Source organism: Palaemon carinicauda, chromosome 31 (assembly GCF_036898095.1).
Source record: "Palaemon carinicauda isolate YSFRI2023 chromosome 31, ASM3689809v2, whole genome shotgun sequence".
NCBI classification, from domain to species: Eukaryota; Metazoa; Arthropoda; class Malacostraca; order Decapoda; family Palaemonidae; genus Palaemon; species Palaemon carinicauda.
The window spans coordinates 12,322,715-12,347,714 of NC_090755.1; the positions used below are offsets into that span (position 1 = coordinate 12,322,715).

General features: G+C 37.2%; 1 pseudogene; it reads left to right on the forward strand.

Annotated features, from left to right (window-relative positions):
- Positions 1-25,000, forward strand: part of LOC137625099 (A disintegrin and metalloproteinase with thrombospondin motifs 1-like) — a 79,747-nt pseudogene that overhangs the window by 17,280 nt on the left and 37,467 nt on the right.

Below are 25,000 nucleotides of genomic sequence, written 5' to 3' on the forward strand. Positions count from 1 at the left end.
TATATATATATATATATATATCCAACCATTATAAGCTTTAGCAGTCATCTCCATACACTTCAGATAATAGGCTGCACTCTTTTCACTAACTTACCATCCTCCATTTTACACACATAGTCAAACAAACTTAAAAAAGACTCACCTTTTTCCCCTCAAACATTCAAAACACATTCACATCAACATAGCTCACATTTCAGTTCTGATTATGTATCATATGTTATGGTAACAGTTCATATATACAGCTTCCATATCTTTTTTTTAATTCTATATGCATTCAGCATCCAAACTTAACTTCTGTAGTGGACACTTGGCTCAACAGATCATTCCATAGTGACATCTGAAATGGGAGCTTCTGAAATGTCTCGTGTCTTCGTGTATGTTATGTATCCATTTACTGTCTTATTCTTTCAATCATTCCAATATTAATATTCATTTCTCCTTCTTCCTGGTTTCAAATTACTCTCTTTATTCCCTCTAACATTTAATCTACACTTTATCCTTTTGAAAAATTATTCAAAATTTCACCAATCTCTTCAACTTGTCTTCATTAGCACCAACCTATTCTATATCATTTGCTGATATCAACCAATTCTCTTCATTAACTGCAAACTATTCTACATCATTCTATATCAATCCTATGACTCCATAATTCTATTTATTGACCCATATAAACTCAATTTACTACAATTATTATTTATTTTTCACCAATCTCTCCAACTTTTCTTTACTAGCACCAAGCTATTCTATATCATTTGTAGATATCAATCACTTCTCTTCATTAACTGCAAACTATTTTATATCATTCTCTGCCATTCCTATGAACCCATAATTCTATTGACCCATACAAACTCAATTTACTACAATTATTATGAATTTTTCACCAATCTCTTCAATTTTTCTTCACAAGCACCAACATATTGTATATCATTTGTAGATTTCAACCAATTCTCTTCATTAACTGCAAACTATTCTACATCATTCTATATCATTCCTATGAACCCATAATTCCATTTTTTGATTCACAAACTCAATTTACTACAATTACTATGGAAACCACACTTCTCAGTGACGCACACCAGAAATCTCCCATTGTTTACATGTATCTTCTTCCTTCCAGTGCGTAGGAGAGAAGGTCCTCACCCGGGAAGAAGAGCGGCTCGTCTTCCGCGATGGAGAAGGTAAGACCGAGAAAGATGTTTTTCTCTTTCATAGAAAATGTTTAAAGAAAATGCAAGCAAGTTTACTCTCCTTTGCCTTGAATTAGAAACAGGGCTTCATAAGGCGTGGGGGAGAGGAGAGAGTTTCTCTCTCTCTCTCTCTCTCTCTCTCTCTCTCTCTCTCTCTCTCTCTCTCTCTCTCTCTCTCTCGTTTCCTATACGATAAATGTTATTTTCATTTTACGTCTTTTCTTTAATTTCACTAATTTAATCTGTAAAAAATGAGAGAATTTTAATTAATTCTGTTCATAGAAAGTAGTAATAATTTTACCGAGAGAGAGAGAGAGAGAGAGAGAGAGAGAGAGAGAGAGAGAGAGTTATACTCTTATGAATATAGTTCAATATGATATATTTTCTTGATTTTTTTAAGAATACGAATTAAACCAACCATTTTTAGGGTTTATACGAAGTCTTTCAGTGAATTTTGCAATAACAGAAAACACATCGGGAAAATATTAAGAAAATAAACAAAATTACTAGCATAACTTATCGGAAAATTTCAGTAAAGTAAATAAGAAAATGTTAAAACATTCCTCGAATAACGTATCGGGAAGATATAAAGATAACAAGATAATGTACAAAATTACTCGAATAGCGTATTAGGAAAATGTAAAGACAATAAGAAATTGTACATGATTTTTCTGATAATGTATCGGGAAAATTTAAAGACAATAAGAAAATGTACGAAATTAATCTTATAAAGTATCGGGAAAATATTAAGAAAAGAAGAATATAAACAAAATCCCTCTGAAAACGTATCAGGAAATATAAAGAAAACAAGAAAATGTACAAAATTAATAACCTATCTGGAAAATACAATAAAGAAAACAAAGAAAATGATACATCACCCCACAGCAACCAGCAAGATAACGCAAACTATGATCGAATGCTTTGCACACGAAATGGAATATCATCATCATTTTGAGTGATTCGTAACAGGAAATTTACCTCCGCTACTTGTGCTACAATAGAAGGTAATTGAGATGTCCTGTCAGATAACTGTGCCCGTCATCTATCAAAAATTGAGGGTTGAGGGTTGGGGGAGATGACAGGAACTCATGATGCGAACTGGCTGGATAGATTTTGTGGGATGAATACCAGAAAATCTCAAGGTCAATTGGATCGTTTTTCATTTCAATTGCTCACGGTTCCCACGTCATGCAGACTGTGGGGCTGGAGGGTGGGGGGAGGGGGTCTGTGATGATGTGGGGAGCTCTTGGTGTGGGTTGTTGTAGTCTAGTGTGGGTGGAAGATACTGTGGGAATTAAGATTGAAATTCACGAGGCGCTGTTGTCTCCATATGTCCTCATTTTCAACAGTCGTGTTTGGCTTTTACTTATTTCCTTCAGGCCTGGGCTAGATACCAGCAGAAGGTTAGATGTCCCTGGGTCACTGATGATGTGAGGAGCCTTGGTGTGGGTCGTTGTGGTCTAGTGTGGGTGGAAGATACTATGGGGGTGTGTTAATTAAGTTTGATATTCACGAGGCGCCATTGTCTTCATCTGCTTTCATCTTAAACACTCGTGTTTGTCTTCTACTTATTTCCTTCAGGCCTGGGCTAGATACGAACAGGTTAGCTGTCTCATTAATATCTGCATTAGTAAAGGAATGATAGAATATATATCCATATCCTAATAACGCAGTTGAATCGGTGGAACTTCAGAAGTTCAAACTTTCAGCGAATGTTTTTATGTTTGCAGGCTGACAGAAGATCTATTTTAATGTCATTACTGCTCTTAAAATATTTTATATTAATTGTTCATTACTTCTCTTGTAGTTTATTTCCTTGTTTACTTTCCTCACTGGGCTATTTTTCCGTTGGAGCCCTTGGGCTATTAAGCTCCTGCTTTTCCAAATAGGACTGTAGCTTAGCTAGAAATAATAATAATAATAATAATAATAATAATAATAATAATAATAATAATAATAATAATAATAATAATAATAATAATATATCCTCTCTAGGCGTGTACATCACTGATGATCGATAGAGAAAAACATTGTCCGAACTAGAAAGGAAATTAGAATTAATAGAGCATGCCTTCGCCACGACAAGCAGTCTTATTATTATTATTATTATTATTAATTATTATTATTATTACTTGCTAAGCTACAACCCTAGTTGGAAAAGCAGGATGCTATAAGCTCAGGGGCCCCAACAGGGAAAATAGCTCAGTGAGGAAAGGAAAAAAGGAAAAATGAAATATTTTAAGAATAGCAATAACATTAGAATAAATATTTCCTATATAAACTATATAAACTTTAACAAAAACAAGAAAGAGAAATTAGATAGAATAGCGTGCCCGAGTATACCCTCAAGCAAGAGAACTCTAATCTAAGACAGTGGAAGATCATGGTACAGAGGCTATGGCACTACCCAAGACTAGAGAACACTGGTTTGATTTTCTCTTGCTCTTAAATCCACTGCGTACTTGTACTTCGATGTATTTTCTTAAGAATAAAATCGATTTGTCCTTGGGTAGTACCCCACATGTCCAGCAATTTTCGTTGAAATTGGTTCAGCAGTTTTTTTGCGTAATGTTTACAAATGGAAAATAAAGTAACAAAATGTGACTTTTACCTATCATCATAGGTTTAAAGGCCGTCATGAATGGCAGAGGCATTGGACAGTTACATTTCCCTAACTAGCAGGACAATTCCCAAGGGACTGACTACACACACACAAACACACACACACACCCACACACACACACACACACACACACATATATATACATATATATATATATATATATATATATATATATATATATATATATATATATATATATATGTATATATATATATATATATATATATATATATATATATATATATATATATATATATATATATATATATATATATATATATATATATAATGATCAGCACCCAAGCCACTTCTCCACCCAAGCTAGGACCAGGGAGGGCCAAGCAATGGCTGCTGGTGACTCACCCATATCTTTAGGCTTCCCCAAACCTCCCATCCTTAGCTTATAAGGATGGTGAGGTTACAGACACTAAAGAAGCTATTGAGTTTGAGCGGGACTCGAACTCCTGTCTCTTGATCTCCAGGAAGGGACGTTTCCAATAGTAGCCTACTGCTATTTACTTTATCCAAAATGCCACAGATTCATCATTGGATCATAGCTAATATGACTACCAAGTTTGGTCAAAATCGGTACAGTAGATTTTGTGTAAAGGTGCTCACAAACTAACAAATAGACAGTTTTTCTTATTGTATCAAAAACAAGTATAAATCAAGACACATACAAACTTCTCGTACTGTATTTACTGGAAGCGTTCTCTTTACATAAGTAGCATGCCATCTCAAAGACTCGCTAACTTCCGCGTTTTTCTTCTGGTATCAAAAACAAGTATAAATCTAGACACATGCAGACTTCTCGTACTATATTTACTGGAAGCGTTCTCTTTGCACAAGTAGCATGCCATCTCAAAGACTCGCTAACTTCCGTGTTTGCATCAAAAAGCGGAAAGTAACTAATGACTGTTAAGGATTGTCTCGTCCGTGCTGTCATGCCTCCACAGTTCGTGGCATTGACGGAGTTGGTGTTGTGGTGAGGTACTCTTTTCTTTCCTTCGTCGTGTGACCTTCTGCAGTATTGAAATGCGTCTCATCAACTTCGCCATGCGTCATTTGCGTCGTCAGCGCACGAGAAGACAAGGACTTCATCAGAGAGAGAGAGAGAGAGAGAGAGAGAGAGACTCAAATTCCATTCGTAAATATTTTGGTCAATTCAAATTAATGTTTTTGTATGTGGAATTCGGACAGAAACCTTCGCTTAGAGAGAGAGAGAGAGAGAGAGAGAGAGAGAGAGAGAGAGAGAGAGAGAGAGAGAGAGAGAGAGAGAGAGAGTAGAATCGAATTCTATCTGTAAGTATTTTGGTCGATTCAAATCAATTGTTTTTGTATGTGGAATTCAGACAGAAATCTTCGCTTGCAGAGAGAGAGAGAGAGAGAGAGAGAGAGAGAGAGAGAGAGAGAGAGAGAGAGAGAGAGAGAGAGAGAGAGAGAAGACTCAAAATTCCATCCGTAAATGTTTTGGTCAATTCAAATCAATTGTTTTTCTGTGTGGAATTCAGACAGAGAGAGAGAGAGAGAGAGAGAGAGAGAGAGAGAGAGAGAGAGAGAGAGAGAGAGAGAGAGAAGACTCAAAATTCCATCTGTAAATGTTTTGGTGAATTCGAATCAATTGTTTTTTTCATGTGGAATTCAGACAGAAACCTTCGCCTACCATTGTTTCAAACATGGCCTCTGTCTCTCCAAGGCTAAAAATTGACGAACGTATTTGTCAAATGACAGGATAATAATTAACTTTCCCCGTCTGATCTGCATTTCATTCTTGAAGTGTCCAAGGACAGAATTCACGTTCGTATATTATATTTCTTTTCTCGGTTTAATATCTACTTGTTTTCAAGTTTATCCCTTTCTGAGTAAGGGATAAACTTAACGTGGTGAAAGGGTTTGCGTATCATGATCAGCAGAACTGTACAAATCAGGGACAACCATACTAGCTTGGTTTGCTGTGAGCGATCAGATGAATATCTCCCACCATCACCAGTCCGAATTGGGCAGCGTGGTGATGAAAACTGGCCAAACTTGTACCAACCGTGTGTCACACAATTGTACATAATTATATTATGCTTGTATCTGCGCTCTTCCCTCGCACTAAAAAGAACCTGAATGATCATGTCTCCGGTTTTGCTCTGTAACATTGTCTGTCTCTCGAACATGTTATGTCCTGTTGCCTTGAGGTTTTGTATATAAAGGAGTGTTCCTTAATAAACAACTCAGTTGATTGCATCCTGCCTTTGAGTTCACAACCCTCTCTCGGCCCGTCACATTGGTGACCCCGGAAGTCGACTCGCTCCCGCCGCCTTCCACCCCCACCCCCTCGCCCCTTCATCGTTGGTACTATGGCGGACTCCACAGCAGTTGGTGCTGTGGCCGCTCTATTCAAACTTTCATCGTTTGCCAGCGGAGAGGCGTTTGCTTGGTTTCAGCACGCAGAAGTCCAGTTTCGTATCAGGGGCGTGACTCGCTCAACCACCAAAGCGGATTATGTTCTCGCGGCGATACCCGAGGACACCTTCCCAGAAATATCCGACTGGCTTTGTGAACAAGGAGACACCCCAATAGCGTATGACGCCCTCAAAACATACCTTCTGCAGCAGTACTCGCCGTCGCCAGCCGCCCGTATAGCAAAGCTTTTTCAGCTCTCGCAACAACTGTTGGGGGACCAAAGGGCTTCGCTTGCCCTCAGGGAAATGACCAGTATCGCTCGCCTTCAACCTGCCGCAGACGGCTCTCCTCGTGAGGTGAACCTACTTCGTGCCCTTTGGATACGCCGTTTACCCGAACCTGTACGCGCTGCCATACCCGATGTCGATAGTTTACCCATAAAGGACTTGATGACCAAAGCCGACGCCCTTATGGACAGCCACTTCAAGACCTCCATCAACGCCTCCACCCCTGACGACGAGGATGCCTATTCAATGTCAACCGAAGCTGACATGAATGCCGTAGGACATACACGCCTACCCCATGACGTGCCGAAGCGGCGACAAAGCCGCCCACCACCCACCAATCGCTCGCACCCCAACGAACGACTTCTACAGCCACTTACTACCTCCCATCCGCTGCAGTTTTGCTACTACCACTTCAGAATCGGGGCAACCGCGAAGAAATGTGCCAAGGATTGTCAGTGGCCAAAAAACGTGTAAGTAGGCCATCGCTTGTGGCGGTGGCCTCCCATGTTTCTAATCTTTTCTTTTTACAGGATGCAGGAACGGGCGTGCGATTTTTGGTAGACACGGGTACTTGTCGTTCTCTTTTGCCAAGGAAACTCTTCAAGGCACGACGTAGTCTGTCTACATCTGCCGACGTCCACTTAGTAGCTGCCAACGGATCTGCGATACCCACCTACGGTTACGAGAACCTCACATTATCGTTCGGAAACGGTAAATTCAATTGGAAGTTTCTCGTTGCTGACGTCACAATGCCAATCCTCGGTGCGGATTTCCTCTCTCATTTCCACCTTCTGGTCGATGTCGCCCACCGACGATTGGTCAACGCAGACTCGTACTTGTCGACACCTCTTCAACCCGCCCCCTCTAACCTCGCTCTCCACATCAGCGCACCCACGGATGCCTACGCCCACCTCCTCACGTCGTACCCGGAAGTTTTCCATCCAGAACTTCGCCAAACGCCCACGGTTCCTGCCAAGCACGGTATTTATCACCATATCAAGACGACGGGACCCCCAGTCTTCACAAAATTCAGACGTCTGGCACCGGAACGATTGGCAGCCGCCAAACAGACGTTCACCGAAATGGAGGAAATGGGCCTTTACCAAAAGCCCTGCAGCCCATGGTCGTCACCCTTACACATCGTTCTGAAGAAAGACGGCTCCCTCCGTCCGTGCGGGGATTACAGGCGCCTGAACATGCAAACAGAACCGGATCACTACCCCCTCCCAAACATTGCCGACGTGACCTCCTACCTGCACAAAGCGAAGGTTTTCTCTACGCTCGACCTCCTGAAGGGGTATTATCAGGTGCCTATGAACCCAGAAGACATCCCCAAGACCGCCATCACCACTCCGTTTGGTACATACACCTTCAATTACTCCTGTTTTGGCCTTCGTAATGCTGGGGCAACGTTTCAACGTCTCATGGATGGCATCTTAGGGGACCTCCCTTTCTGTGTATGTTATGTGGATGACATACTTGTGTTCTCCTCCTCAAAAGAGGAACACCTCCGTCACCTGCGCATCGTGCTCGACCGCCTGCAACAAAATGACCTTGTAGTCCGGTACGACAAGTGTACCTTTGGCGCCAACGAAGTGTCGTTCTTAGGGCACCGTATCACTCCTGAAGGAGTCCATCCCCTCGCTGAGAAGGTAGCAGCCGTTCAGAACTTCCCCGCGCCCTCGACCGTCAGAGCTCTGCAGGAATTCTTGGGCATGATCAACTATTATCACCGTTTTCTGCCAGCCATTGCCGCCACTCTTGCTCCCCTCTACGCCTCCCTCAAGGGCAAGCCAAAGGACCTGAAGTGGGGTCCCCTTCAAGAAGCAGCCTTCTGCAATGCAAAGAAGGCCCTATCAACTGCTGCGGCTCTCACTTTTCCTATCCCACACGCCCCTCTCCTTCTCTCCACCGATGCCAGCGACGTCGCTATTGGTACAGTACTCGAGCAGGTGGTCAAAGGCTCGCCCCGCCCATTGGCCTTCTTCAGCAGAAAACTGTCCAAGGCAGTACCGGGTTATTCTACCTTCGTCGAGAATTGGTGGCGGTGCACTTGGCTGTCCGTCACTTTCACCATTTCTTAGAAGGTACGCCCTTCGTCATTCGCACAGACCACATGCCTCTGGTGCATGCCTTCACTCGACAGTCTGACGCCTGGTCCGCCCGTCAACGCTGACATCTCTCCGCCGTGGCTGAATACAATTGCACCCTCCAATACGTCCCTGGGAAAATGAATCCCGTTGCCGATGCCCTGTCAAGAAACACGTTGGCTGCCGTTCAACTGGGATTGGATTACAACGCCCTGGCTGAAGCCCAACGACAGGATCCAGAGTATCAAGCTTATAGGACATCCTGCACGTCCCTCCGTTGGGAAGACTTTCCCCTCGAAGACTCCAACACCACCCTCCTCTGTGACGTCAGTACTGGTAGACCGCGACCTTGGATTCCTGCTCCCATGCGCCGACAGGTGTTTGATTTCATTCACGGCCCTTCACATCCCTCGTGCCGTTCTACTGCACAGCTGCTGAAGGCAAAGTTCATTTGGCACGGCATTTCTAAGGATGCTAAGGATTGGGTCCGCGCCTGTACTTCTTGCCAAACTTCCAAAGTACATCGACACACGGATTCAGGAGTGGGCACCTTTCCTCCACCTCAGCGTCGTTTCGCACACATTCACGTCAACGTTGTAGGCCCCCTACCCACATCACAAGGACATCGTTACCTGTTTACCGTCATCGACCGCTCCACTCGTTGGCCTGAAGCCATTCCCATGGAAACTGCAACGTCCGCCTCATGTACATCTGCCTTACTCTCTGGATGGATTTCAAGATTCGGTATCCCTGAGCATACTACTTCTGACAGGGGAACCACTTTCACCTCTCAATTGTGGACATCATTAGCGAATCTCCTGGGCATCACCCTACATCAGACAACGGCCTACAACCCCGCTGCCAATGGAATGGTTGAACGTTTTCATCGCACCCTCAAAGCAGCTTTGATGTCTCGCTGCAAGGATTGCAACTGGTTTACTCAGCTTCCCTGGGTCCTCCTGGAACTAAGGACCACTCCTAAAGACGCCCTCGACGTCTCGGCAGCTGAAATGGTGTATGGTGACCCGTTGGTCGTCCCTGCCGAATTTTTTCCTTCTACAACCTCCTCCGACGATCTCCAGCGCATACGTCACGTCGTGGGAAAATTTACTCCGTGCCGCCAGACTTACAAGCCCTCAGCGAAGCATCACATACCAACGGACTTGCACTCTGCAACGCACGTCTTCCTGCGCAACGACACTAGCAAGCCACCGCTAACGCCCCTTTACACGGGCCCTTTCCTTGTGATCCGACGCAGTCCGAAAGCATTCCTACTAAACATTCGGGGCAAAGAAGACTGGGTCTCCATTGATCGTCTAAAACCTGCTTATCTTCTGCCAGATGACCCGCCTACAGTTCGCCTCTCTAGATCAGGGCGCCCTATTTAACATGTACAGTATGTCATTTTTAGGGGGGGAGCCATGTACCAACCGTGTGTCACACAATTGTACATAATTATTTTGTATATATTATGCTTGTATCTGCGCTCTTCCCTCGCACTAAAAAGAACCTGAATGATCATGTCTCCGGTTTTGCTCTGTAACATTGTCTGTCTCTCGAACATGTTATGTCCTGTTGCCTTGAGGTTTTGTATATAAAGGAGAGTGTTCCTTAATAAACAACTCAGTTGATTGCATCCTGCCTTTGAGTTCACAACCCTCTCTCGGCCCGTCACAAACTCCATACATGAATATGGACATGTTTAAAGGTTTAAAGGCCGCTCATGAATGGCAGGGACAAGTTACAGTGACATTACCCTATCAAGCAGGACAATGCCCTAGAGACTGACCATATATTCATATGATCAGTGGCCAAATCACCTCTCCACCCAAGGTAGGACCAAAGAGGGCCAAGCAATGGCTGCTGATGACTCAGCAGATAGATCTATAGGTTCCTTCAAAACCCCCATTCTTAGCTCACAAGGATGGTGAGGTTGCAGCGACTAAATTAACTTACGAGTTTGAGCGGGACTCGAACCCCAGTCTGGCGTTCAGCAGTCAGAGACGTTACCACATCGGCCACCGCAATCCTGAGGCATTTGTCTTGCAGTAGACTAGAAAAGGCTGCGTTTGTTGTTGTTATTGTTGTTTTATTTAAATATCTATCTATCAATCAATCATTCTATCTATCTCTCTATCAATCAATCAATCCATCCTCTATCAATCAGTCAATCCATCACTCAATCTATCAGTCAATCCATCACTCTATCTATCAATCAATCCATCTATCTGTCTATCAATTAATGATTCTATCACTCTATCAATGGGTCACTCTATCAGTCAATCAATTTATCCCTCTATCAGTCAATCAGTTCATCACTCTATCAATCCACCAATTCTTTCCTTGTTTATCAATCATTTAATCCATCTCTCTATCAATCAATCAATAAATCCATCTCTCTATCAATCAATTAATCCATCACTATTAATCAATCAATCCATCACTTTATCAATCAATAAATCCTTCACTCTAACTATCAATTAATCCTTCACTCAATCACTCAATAAATCCACCACTCAATCAGTCAATAAATCCATCACTTTATCAATCAATAATCCATCACTATTAATCAATCAATCCACCCCTTTATCAATTGACCACTCCATCACTATCAGATAGTCTATCACTATATCTTTCTCTGTACCATGGTCTTCCACTGTCTTGGGTTAGAGTTCTCTTGTTTGAGGGTACACTCGGTCACACACTTCTATATTATTTCTCTTCCTCTTGTTTTGTTAATTTTTTTATAGTTTATATATGAAAGGTGTATTTTAATGTTGTTACTGTTCTTAGAATATTTTAATTTTTTATTATTTCTCTTCTACTTTATTCATTTCCTTATTTCCTTTTCTCATTGGGCTATTTTTTCCTGTTGGAGCCATTGGGCTTATAGCCTCTTTCTTTTCCAACTAGGGTTGTAACTTAGGTTATAATAATAATAATGATAATAATAGTAATGTTGATAATAATAATAATAATAATAATAATAATGATAATAATAGTAATATTGATAATAATAATAATAATAATAATAATAATAATGACAAAAAATCACTATAATAACAACAATAATAATAATAATAATAATAATAATAATAATAATAATAATAATAATGATAATAATAATAATGATAATAATAATAATAACAATAACATTCATCCTTATCACAGTTCCAGAATACGACATCTTCGCCCCCCTGTTATCCTGGGCTAATGGTGACCATCACAACAGCAGCGGTAGCAGCAGTAGGAGGAGAAGCAGAAGTACAGCCGACGATATTCCTCGCCTTCAGTTTCAGGCCCTTGGCAAGTCATTCAATTTCAGGTAAGTTCATGACACAATTGAAGGGTTGAAAGGTTTCTTGTAGTTTTACGTATTATTTAGTTTGTGATTCTCTGTAATAACATATATATATATATATATATATATATATATATATATATATATATATATATATATATATATATATATTATGTATATATATATACATATATATATATATATATATATATATATATACGTCATCATGATCATCATCTCCTCCTACGCCTATTGATGATGCAAAGGGCCTCGGTTAGAATTCGTCAGTCGTCTCTATCTCAACTTTTTAAATCAATACTTCTCTATTCATCATCTACTTCACGCTTCATAGTCCTCAGCCATGTAGGCTTTTGCCTTCCAACTCTTCTATATATGTTTTTTTAATATATATGTATGTATATATATATATATATATATATATATATATATATATATATATATATATCCTTCTGTAAGAGGGTATACCTTAACGTGTATTGCCATGAACAGTAAAATTATACTAGTCAGGAACAACCATACTAAGTTGGTTTGCTGTGAGCAATCAAACAAAAATCTCCCACCATCACCAATCCTGACTGGCCAGCGTGGTGATGAAAACTGGCCAAACCCCTGACATGAACAAGGACATGTCTGAGGCAGTTGTTAAGCAGTGGACTAGAAATGGCTGCATTTGTTGTTGTTGTTGTTGATATTGTAGTTGTTTGTAATCTGAATATGCTTAAAAAAAGGTTTATTTAGAATACTAATAAAGTAAGTCATTAACGAAGTAATTGATATATTATTACCCATAAGAAACGTACAATTTCTTAACCTTTCCAGATTATCTCCAAACAACGACCTGACAGCATCCAACTTCGTGTTTTTGGGAAGAAGAAGAGAAGGTATCGAGATCAAAACAATAGCAAACGATCAGTTGTCGTGCTACTACCAAGGAGTTGACGACACCCAGCTGAACCCTGACACTTTAATCGCTGTGGAGCTCTGCGGTCCTGTGGTGAGGAGCATTTTCCGTCCTTTTTTGTCTGTTTTATAGGTTGTAGGTTGCCCAAGGCACCAGCCACCCGTTCAGATACAACAGCTAGAGAGTCGTTGGGTCCTTTGGCCAGACATTACCATATTGGATCCCCCTCTCTGGTTACGGATCATCTTTGCCTACACATACACCGAATAGTCTGGTCTATTCTTTATATATTATCCTCTTTCCTCATACACTTGACAATACTGAAATTACCAAACAATTCCTCTACTTTTAAGATATCTCAATTGTCCTTGTTTCCTTTCCTCACTGGGATATTTTCCCTGTTGGTTCCCTTGGGCTTCTAGCATCCTGCTTTTCCAACAAGGGTTGTAGCTTCGCAAGTAATAATAATAATAATAATAATAATAACAACAACAACTAGGGGTTAACTACTGCACTGTAACTGTTCAGTGGCTACTTTCCATTTTTAAGGGTAGAAGAGACTTAAGCTATGGTAAGCAGCTCTTCTAGGAGAGGGACACTCCAAAATCAAACCATTGTTCTCTAGTCTCGGGTAGTGCCATAGCCTCTGTACCATGGTCTTCCACTGTCTTGGATTAGAGTTCTCACGTTTGAGTGTACACTCGGGCTCACTATTATAGCTTGTTTATCTTCCTCTTGTTTTTTTTTTTTTTTTTTGAAGTTTTTATTCTCTTGTTATTTTCAAGTTATAGTTTACATATGAAAGATTTATTCTAATGTTATTATTGCTCTTAAACTTCTTGTATTTTCCTTATTTCCTTTCCTCACTGGGCTATTTTCCCTGGTGGAGACCTTGGGCTTATAGCATCCTGCTTTTTCAACTAGGGTTGTTATTATTGAAAACTAGGATACAACCCTACTTGGAAAGCCAAGATGCTATAAGCCCAAGGGCTCCAACAGGAAAAAATAGCTCAACGAGGAAAGGAAACAAGGAAATAGATAAACTGTAACCAAAGTTATGAATAATCAAAATGAAATATTTTAAGAACGGTAACAACATAAAATTAGATCTTTCATATATAAACTATAAAAATAAGAGAAATAAGATAGAACAGCATGCCCGAATGTACCCTCAAGCAAGCGATCTCTAACCCAAGGCAATGGAAGGCCATGGTACAGAGGCTATGACACCAGCCAAGACTAGAGAATAATGGTTTGATTCTGCAGCGCCCTTCTCTTATTTCACGAAATATCTTTCTGTCTTTCTGGGCGAATCAAAGATGTATTGAAGGAGAAATATGATAAAACAGCGTGCCAGATTGTACCCTCAAGCAAAAGATCTCTAACCCAAGACAGTGGAAAGCCATGGTACAGAGGCTATGGCACTACCCAAGACTTGAGAGCAATGGTTTGATTTTGGAGTATCCTCGTATTTCACGAAATATCTTTCTGTGAGAATGAAAAAATGTATTGAAGATATTCTTGTAAGAGTAGAAAGCCATGGTACAGAGGCTATGGCACTACCCAAGACTAGAGAACAATGGTTTGATTTTGGAGTATCCTTCTCGTATTTCACGAAATATCTTTCTGTGAGATGAAAAATGTATTGAAGATATTCTTGTAAGAGTAGAAAGCCATGGTACAGAGGCTATGGTACTACCCAAGACTAGAAAACAATGTTTTTGATAGTGTAGTGTCCTTCTCGTATTTCACAAAATATCTTTCTGGGCAGATCAAAGATGCTTTGAGGATATTCTTGTATTTCGAAGAAGAGCAAAAAATAATGATGTCAAGCATCGCCTGGTTTTGCCATGACAAATTTCTCTCGCGCTTATGCAAAAGGTGTGTGTCTGTGTAACAGCCCCCATCTCTGAGGGCAATTATTTATGCAACGATTTCTCTCCTTCAGCGAGGTGTAGTCACAAGTCCCTCTGCCGAGTTCGTGATTGAGCCGATTCCTGGGGACGTCCGGAAGAGGAGGCGGCGTAGGGCTCCTGCAGCAGACGCAGAAGAAGAAGTAGTTTCTGTAGATGCACGAAGGGGACGTAGGACTCCTGAAACAGACGAAGTAGAAGAAGAAGTTTCTGTAGATGCACAAGAGAGGAGAAGACATGGGTCTCTTGAAGTAGCAGAAGAAGAAGTAGATTCTGTAGATGTACAAGGGAGGAGGAGACCTAGGACTCCTACAGCAGATGCAGACGAAGTAGAAGAAGAAGTTTCTGTAGATGCACAAGAGAGGAGAGGACGCAGGGCTCCTACAGCAGACGCAGAAGAAGAGGAAGAAGAAGAAGGATTCGAAAATCTTTCGCATATTATATACCGCAGACGAGACAACGGAGCGGTCACGGTTGAAAATAGTGAGAATTCTCTTTTTTTATTTTCTTTATTATTGTTTTACTCAACTGATGTACAGTCGGAAACATGAGTGCCTGATACACCCTCACTGTGCTGCAAATTGATTAATTTTCATCTTTCTAGCGTCCTAGATAACCAAACAGATAGTGAGTGTAGTAAGAGATGGCACAAGTGTTAGGCGGGGCTAAACGCGGGAACTCACCATGTGGTATGGGTGTGTCTAGATGCACTTGTTAGGAGTTAGGTATATCAGGAATACCTGTATCCGACTGTATAGCTGGATTTTTTTTATATAGGTAATTATGGGTTTCATTATTAATTATTATTTCCTAAAATATAAAAATAAAACGAATTATTATAGAAAATAATTTCATCTAATATCCTTAAGATCAAATTAAAATCGTATCTTTTCAGAATCTCGCCGAAGAAGATCCTTCCAGACGGAGAGCGAAGGAATCCGGGAGGCGCTGAGCTCCCGGGAGGGGAGGAGGCCTTACTACGACAGCTACGAGCACGTCCTGGATGGGCGCCTGCGCACAGAGTGGCCGGATCATGACATTGACGGCAGAGGAGGGGACGGAGGAGGGGCTGGTGGTGGTGGTAGCAATGAGTTTAGGCAAAGGTATTTATTCTGAGGTCTTTATATTTTGAGTCTTTTAGTTTTGCTTTTTTTTTTATAAAGATTGGGATAAAGGTATTTGAGTCTTTTATTCATGTTTTTATGAAGATTGGGGTAAAGATATTTGAGTCTTTTATTTATGTTTTTTTTATAAAGATTGGGGCAAAGGAATTTGAGTCTTTTAGTTATGGTATTTTATAAAGATTAGAGCAAAGGTATTTGAGTCTTTTATTCATGTTTTTTAATAAAGATTGGGACAAAGGTATTTGAGTCTTATTTATGGTTTTTATAAAGATTGGGACAAAGGTATTAGAGTCTTTTATTTATTTTTTTTAATGACTGGGACATAGGTATTCATTTTGAAGTCTTTAGGAAAATGTGAATTCTTGAGTCTTTTAATTTTGCTTTTTATAAAGACTGGGGCAAAGGTATTTGAGACTTTTATTTATGTTTTTTTTATAAAGATTAGGACAAAGGTATTTGAGTCTTATTTATGTTTTTTATAAAGATTAGGACAAAGGTATTTGAGTGTTTTATTTATGTTTCTATAAAGATTGTGGTAATGGTATTTGAGACTTTTATTTATAGTTTTTTTATAAAGATTGGGACAAAGGTATTTGAGTCTTTTATTTATGTTTTTTTATAAAGATTGGGACAATGGTATTTGAATCTTTTATTTATGTTTTTATTAAGATTGGGGTAAAGGTATCTGAGTCTTTTATTTATGGTTTTATAAAGACTTAAGCAAAGGTATTCATTTTGAGGTCTATTGTGAGTCTTACTTTTTTTTTATCAAGATTGTGGCAAAGATATTTGAGTCTTTTATTTGTTTTTAAAAAGACTGGGACAAATGTATCTGAGTCTTTTATTTATGGTTTTATTAAGATTGGGGCAAAGGTATTCATTTAGAGGTTTATTTTTAATCTTTTACTTTTGCTTTTTTATAAAGATTGGGGCAAAGGTATTTGAGTCTTTTATTTATAGTTTTTGTAAAGACTCGGGCAAAGGTATTCATTTCGAGGTCTATTGTTAGTCTTATTTTTTTTATATATAAAGATTGGGACAAAGGTATTTGAGACTTTTATCTATGTTTTTTTTTTAAAGATTAGGACAAAGGTATCTGAGTCTTTTATTTATGGTTTTATAAAGACTTAAGCAAAGGTATCCATTTTGAGGTCTATTGTTAGTCTTATTTTTTGTTTTTTTTATAAAGATTTTGGCAAAGGTATTCAATTTGAAGTCTTTATGGAAATGTTATTTTTTTTAGTCTTAATTTTGCTTTTTGTAAAGACTTGGGCAAAGGTATTTGAGACTTTTATTTATGTTTTTTTATAAAGATTGGGACAAAGGTATTTGAGTCTGTTATTAATATTTTATAAAGACTGGGTCAAAAGTATTTGGGTCTTTTATTTGTTTTCATAAAGATTGGGACAAAGGTATTCATTTTGAAGTCTTTAGGGATATGTGAATTTTTGAGTATTTAATTTTGTTTTTATAAAGACTGGAGCAAAGGTATTTGAGACTTTTATTTAAGGTTTTTATAAAGATTGGGACAAAGGTATTTGAGACCTCATTTATGTTTTTTTTTTTTAATAAAGATTGGGACATAGGTATTTAAGACTTTTATTTGTGTTTTTTTTTAAAGATTGAGGCAAAGTATTTGAGTCTTTTATTGATAGTAAGGTATTAATTTTGTGGTGAGACTTTTATTATTGATATTTTTATAAAGACTCGGGCAAAGGTATTCATTTCGAGTCAAACTGGGATTTTTTATGAATACCCAAACTGGGATTTTTCATACTCAAACTGGGATTTTTTATAAATACTCAAACGGATTTTTTTATAAATAATCAAACTGAGATTTTTTTTAGAAATACTCAAACGGATTTTTTATAAATACTCAAACTGGGATTTTTTATAAATACTCAAACTGGGATTTTTTATAAATACTCAAACGGATTTTTTTATAAATACTCAAACTGAGATTTTTTATAAATACTCAAACTGGGATTTTTTATAAATACTCAAACGGATTTTTTTATAAATACTCAAACTGAGATTTTTTATAAATACTCAAACTGGGATATATTATAAATACTCAAACTGGGATTTTTATGAATACTCAAACTGGGATTTTTTATAAATACTCAAACTGAGATTTTTTATAAATACAAAAACTGGGATATTTTATAAATACTCAAACTGGGATTTTTTATAAATACTTAAACTGGGATTTTTAACAAGTACTCAAACTGGGATTTTTTTTTATATAAATACTCAAACTGGGATATTTTATGAATACTCAAACTGGGATTTTTTTTATAAATACTCAAACTGGGATTTTTTTATGAATACTCAAGCTGGGATTTTTTTTATAAATACTCAAACTGGGATTTGTTATAGATACTCAAAATGGGAATTTTTATAAATACTCAAACTCAAACTGGGATTATTTATAAATTCTCAAACTGGGATTTTTTTATATAAATACTCAAACTGGGATTATTTATAAATACTCAAACTGGGATTTTTTTTATAAATACTCAAACTGAGATTTTTTATAAATACTCAAACTGGGATTTTTTTTATAAATACTCAAACTGAGATTTTTTTTATAAATACTCAAACTGGGATTTTTTATAAATACTCAAACTGGGATTTTTTTTATAAATACTCAAACTGGCATGTTTTATAAATCCTCAAACTGGGATTTTTTTATAAATACTCAAACTGGGATTTTTTATAAATACTCAAACTGGGTTTTTTTAATAAATACTCAAACTGGGATTTTATATAAATACTCAAACTGGGATTTTTTTTATAAATACTCAAACTGAGATTTTTTATAAATACTCAATCTAGGATTTTTTATAAATACTCAAACTTGGATTTTTTTATAAATACTCAAACTGGGATTTTTTTTATAAATACTCAAACTGGGATTTTTAATAAATACTAAATCTGGGATTTTTTATAAATACTCAAACTGGGATTTTTTATAAATACTCAAACTGGGAATATTTTAGATCAGTTTAATAAATCAATTGTTAGAATATATTTTTTTCATTAAGATTTTCAGGTTTTTAATCAAAGGGTAAATATATTGTTTGTTAAAAACTCGGTTAGCATACATTTTCATTTCCCTTTATAAATACATTCATGAATATAAGTTGTGGGAAATATATCAGGATATTTTTCTGCAAGTAGAAATATTTTTATAACTTTTTCACCTATAAAATATATTCAATACTTTTAGATATTTCTGCTCAGATATAAATTTATGGAATTTATAAAGACTTAAATATAAAATATTTTTCCAAATGGTGGTACATTATTGGAACCGCCTGGCAATCTACTGGATGGGAGTTCGATATCTATCATTAGTTTCTCCTAGTGTCTGCAAACTCGTTTTTCGTAGGAGCTAGGGATGGGGTATTTGGCAGGGGGGGGGTGCTATAGGTCTATCTGCTGAGTCATCAGCAGCCATTGCCTGGCCCTCCCTGGTCCGAGATTGGTTGGAGAGAGAGAGAAAGAGAGAGAGAGAGAGAGAGAGAGAGAGAGAGAGAGAGAGAGGATTCACAATCAATAGAAACTATCCGCTTATGAACCTGAAGCCACGCGTGTGCGCGAGCGCGCAATCCACAAGTGCTTAGGTACTGGTGAATATTTACTTTCATCTCTCAACCTTCACAGGTGAATTTAGTGAAGTTTGTGGACCGAGGAATTATTTCTTGAAAGAGCCAACTATATATATATATATATATATATCTATATATATATATATATATATATATATATATATATATATATATATATATAGATATATATATATATATATATATATATATATATATATATATATATATATATATATATATATATATATATATATATGTGTATATACATATATATATATATATATATATATATATATATATATATATATATATATATGTATATATATATATGTGCATATATATATATATATATATATATATATATATATATATATATATATATATATGTATATATATATGTATATATATATATATATATATATATATATATATATATATATATATATATATATATATATATTTATATGTATATATACATGCATATATATATTATGTATATATATTTATATGTATATATATATATATATATATATATATATATATATATATATATATATATATATATATATATATAGGCTATATATATATATATATACACACACACTATATCAACTATCATTACTAGTTAACAAAAATATCTGCATTGACGATTATAATGAACAAATGTGCACCATATCTGTTCGAACAAAGTATTTGTGCACAACTTACCTGAATGCGCTAATGAAACACCTCACTGGCGAGTACCGCTTACAGTGTGCCCTACCTTGTGTCAATTGGTTCTTTATATAATCGTTCAGTGTCATTATTATTCGCTTTCCGTTTTCTTTGATTATATTTTTATTATTTTTGTTATTTTTATTTTTTATTTTTTATCTTTATTTTTTTTATTTTTCTTATTTATTTTAATTTTAGTAATTTTATTATTTTTATTTTTTATTTATTTTTTCACATTTATTTTAAAAAAGGATTTTTTATTGGAAGTCAAATGAGGATCTATAATGTGTTAAAAAAAATTCTTTATGGGAAGTCATATGAGAGTCTATAATGTGACCTTTAGTATCGTTAATCTATTCAATAATAATAATTATTAGATGGGCTCTCAGTAGAGCGCAGACCTCCGCCGCGGCAGCTTATTTCTCGACTTTTTGCCCGACCTTAACCTTGACCTTTGACCTTAACATGTATCAATTGGCGTGGATTTTCATACACCCAAATATGAACCAAGTTTGAAGTCTCTGTGACAACGATGTCCAAACTTATGGCCGATTACGTGAATTGGACATTTAGCTTGACCGTGACCTTGACCTTTGACTTTGACCTTCCAAAATTGAATCATTTCCAGCTTTTTACATAAACATTAATCCCTGTAATTTTCATTACTCTGCGATTACATTTGTGGCCGGGAAGCGGTTCACAAACAAACACACACAAACAGGGTCGAAAACATAACCTCCTTCTAACTTCGTTGGCGGAGGTAGTAATAATGTTAGAAATAATTATAATAATCCAAAATAAATAGTAATAATTCTAGTGCAATTGTTTTTTTTTATTTTGTGAAGATAATCGAAAAAATAATTATTTTTCTTATAGTTTATATATTTCCTTATTTCCTTTCCTCACTGGGCTATTTTTCCCTGTTGGGCCCTTGAGCCTATAGCATCCTGCTTTACCAACTAGGGTTGTAGCTTAGCTAATAATAATAATAATAATAATAATAATAATAATAATAATAATAATAATTGTCTTATAGTTTACTTTTTCCTTATTTCCTTTCCTTACTGGGCTATTTTTCCCTGTTGGGGCCCTTGAGCTTATAGCATCCTGCTTTACCAACTAGGGTTGTAACTTAGGTAATAATAATAATAATAATAATAATAATAATAATAATAATAATACTTGTCTTATAGTTTACTTTTTCCTTATTTCCTTTCCTCACTAGGCTATTTTTCCCTGTTAGGGCCCTTGGGCTTATAACATCCTACTTTACCAACTAGGGATGTAGCTTAGGTAATAATAATAATAATGATAATAATAATAATAATAATAATAATTTCCCATATATAATAAATAGCAAGTATCAGGCCATATTATTATTGCTATCCAAGCTACAACCCTAGTTGGAAAAGCAGGATGCTATAAGCCCAGGGGCCCCAACAGGGAAAATATGAATATTATTTCTTCCCTGTCACGCTCAGCGGCGTTGCCAGATGTATTAGTACTCAGTCTCTCCCCGTCCCTCTGGTTAGAGGAAGTAGTCATACCCTTGTTAGATGGACTAAGGAAAGGGGGAGCTGGTGGACTGGGTTGAATCTGTGTTTGTACATATCTATCTAAATATTTAGCCGTCATTTTTGATGGGTTGCTTACACTACTACTACTACTACTGCTACTACTACTACTACTACTTTTCTTCTTCACCAAAAGGGTTAACTACTGCAATGTAATTGTTCAGTGGCTAGAAGGATAGAAGAGACTCTTTAGCTATGGTAAGCAGCTCCTCTAGGAGGACACTCCAAAATCAAACTATTGTTCTCTGGTCTTGGGTAGTGCCATAGTCCTTGTACCATGGTCTTCCACTGTCTTGGGTTAGAGTTCTCTTGCTTGAGGGTACACTCGGGCACACTATTCTATCTTATTTCCCTTCCTCTTGTTTTGTTAAAGTTTTTATAGTTTATATAGGAGATATTTATTTTAATATTATTCTTAAAATATCTATTTTTTCTTGTTTCCTTTCCTCACTGGGCTATTTTCCCTGTTGGAGCCTCTGGGCTTATAGCAATTTACTTTTTCCAACTTGGGCTGTAGCTTAGCAATTAATACTACTACTACTACTACTACTACTACTACTACTACTACTAATGATTGTTAATAACTGTGCAACTCCTTTGATAATTCCAGTCGAGGTGAAGACTTGTTTATTGAAATGGCTGTGTTCGTGGACCAGGATCTTTACAGCCACATGGAAGATAACTTTCCAACCAACACAGAAGAACAAGTGCTAAACGTTGTCTTGGCCATGATCAATGCTGTGAGTATTACAAACGTTTGAATCGATTGTATCAACAGAAGAGTTTAAGTCATTAATTCTTTTTAAATAAACTCAAGTTTTAAATCAAGTAAAGAGAGAAACGTTTGCATGTGATTAAAAAACCTTGAGTCATTAATTCTTTTGAAATATAAATAGACTTAAGTTTTAATATAAGTAATGATAAAAACGTTTGCAGTAAGTGCTAAACGTTGTAATGGCTATGATCAATGCTGTGAGTCCAGCGAACGTTTGAATAGATTGTATCAACAGAAGAGTTTAAATTATTAATTCTTTTTTAAATGTAAATAGACTTAAGTATTAATCTAAGTAAGGTGAAAAACGTTTGCTAGTGATTAACTCTATAGGCAGAGAAGTAAGTGCTAAAAATTGCTGTGAGTTCAGCAAACGTTTCAATAGATTGCTCCAATAAAGAAGTCTGAGTCATTGATTATTTTAAAATGTAAATAGATTTAAGGGTTAATCTAATTAGAGAGAAAAACGTTTGCTTGTGATTAACTGTTAGAGAAGTAAGTGCAAATACTGTATGTATACAGGCTGATATAAGTCTCTCTTTATAGTTTATATATGAAAGATCTGTTTAAATGTTGTTACTCTCCTTAAAACATTTTTGTTTTTGTTTTAATGTTTTTTATCATCCTTGAAAAAATGTATTGTTTTGATGTTGTTGTTGTTGTTGTTCTTGAAATATTTTGTTGTTGTTGTAATGTTTTTGGCTGTTTTTGAAATATTTTGTTTTAATTTCCATTGCTTCTCATATAGTTTATTTATTGCCGTTCCTCACTGGGCTATTTTTCTCTGTTGGAGCCCTTGGGCGTATAACATCCTGCTTTTCCAACTAGGGTTGTAACTTGGCTAATAATAATAATAATGATAATAATAATAATAATGATAATAATAATAATAATGATAATAATAATGACCTTTGACCTTTGACCTATCCAACCCTCAGGTCCAGCTCCTATACAACGACGACTCCCTAGGCCACAAGGTCAAGTTCGTCCTGAAGCGTCTTGAGATCCTTTACAGCGACCCGCCGGAGCTGCGGAGGCCCTACGACATAGACAACTTCCTGACGAACTTCTGCACGTGGCAGCGTCAGGAGAATCCTCCCAGCGACACCGATCCCCTTCACTGGGATCACGCGGTCATCCTCACGGGGTTAGACGTGTATACGATCACCTCCAGGGGAAAGGTCAATTCTCAGGTTGTGGGTGAGTTCTGGAATGGTTTTTGTTTAAAGGTCGCTCGTGAATGGCGGAGACAAGGGACAGTGATAATGTTCTAGCAAGACAATTGTAACGAGCCGAGAGAAGGTTGTGACTCAAAGGCAGGATGAAAGCAACTGAGTAACTTTATTACAGAACACTCGCCTTTACATACAAAAACTCAATGCAACAGGAAATTTCCTGTTCAACCGACACCGCACCGGTTAACAGTTAACGGTTTGAAAAACACACGTTATTTCAGGTTCTTGTTAGTGCGACGGGAGAGCGAATATACAAGCATAATATATACAGAAAATGAAATGTCGTTACTATGTACGATCGTGTGATACACGGTTGGTACACAATGCCCTAAAAGACTGACCATATATGATCAGGCTTTGTTTAAAGGTCGCTCGTGAATGGCGGAGGTAAGGGACAGTGAAATTGCCCTAAGAGGACAATGCTCTAAAAGACTGAACATATATGATCAGCGCCTAAGCCCCCTCTCCACTCAAGCTAGGACCAGGGAGGGCCAGACAATGGCGACTGATGACTCAACACTAAGGGACAGTGATAATGTTCTAGCAAGACAATGCCTCAGAGACTGACTATATATGATCAGCGCCAAAGACCACTCTCCATCAAACCAAGACCAGGGAGGGCCAGGCAATGGCTACTGATGACTCAGCAGATAGATCTATAAGCTCCTCCAAAGGATGGTAAGGTTGCAGACACTCTTAGAAGCTATTGAGCGTGAGCGGGTCTCAAACCATAGTCCAGCAAATCTCCAGGCAGGGACGTTTCCAATAGGCCACCGCAACCCTATCACAAGTTGGGGAAGCATATTCGAAACTTCCCAGACTAGCAACTTGCTGGACTGGGATTCGAGACCCGCTCGTGCTCGATAGTTTCTTGTAGTGTCTGCAACCTTACCATCCTTGTGAGCTAGGTATGTGGAGTGGGATTTTCAGAGCCTATACATCTACATGCTGAGTCATCAGCAGCCATTGCCTGCCCCTCCCTGGTCCTAGCTTGGGCACTGATCATGTGCATTGTCCTGTCCCTTGCCTCTGCCATTCATGAGTAACCTTTAAAACCTTTAGGATATAAGTTTAATTTACTAAGAGATTTTTTTTTTTAAGTTTTTTGTTAAGTTTTAAATATCAAAAAAGTATTTATTTATGTATTTCATATAATGGAATATATATTTGTTTGATTATAGAGTTTGAATATATATGTATATATATATATATATATATATATATATATATATATATATATATATATATATATA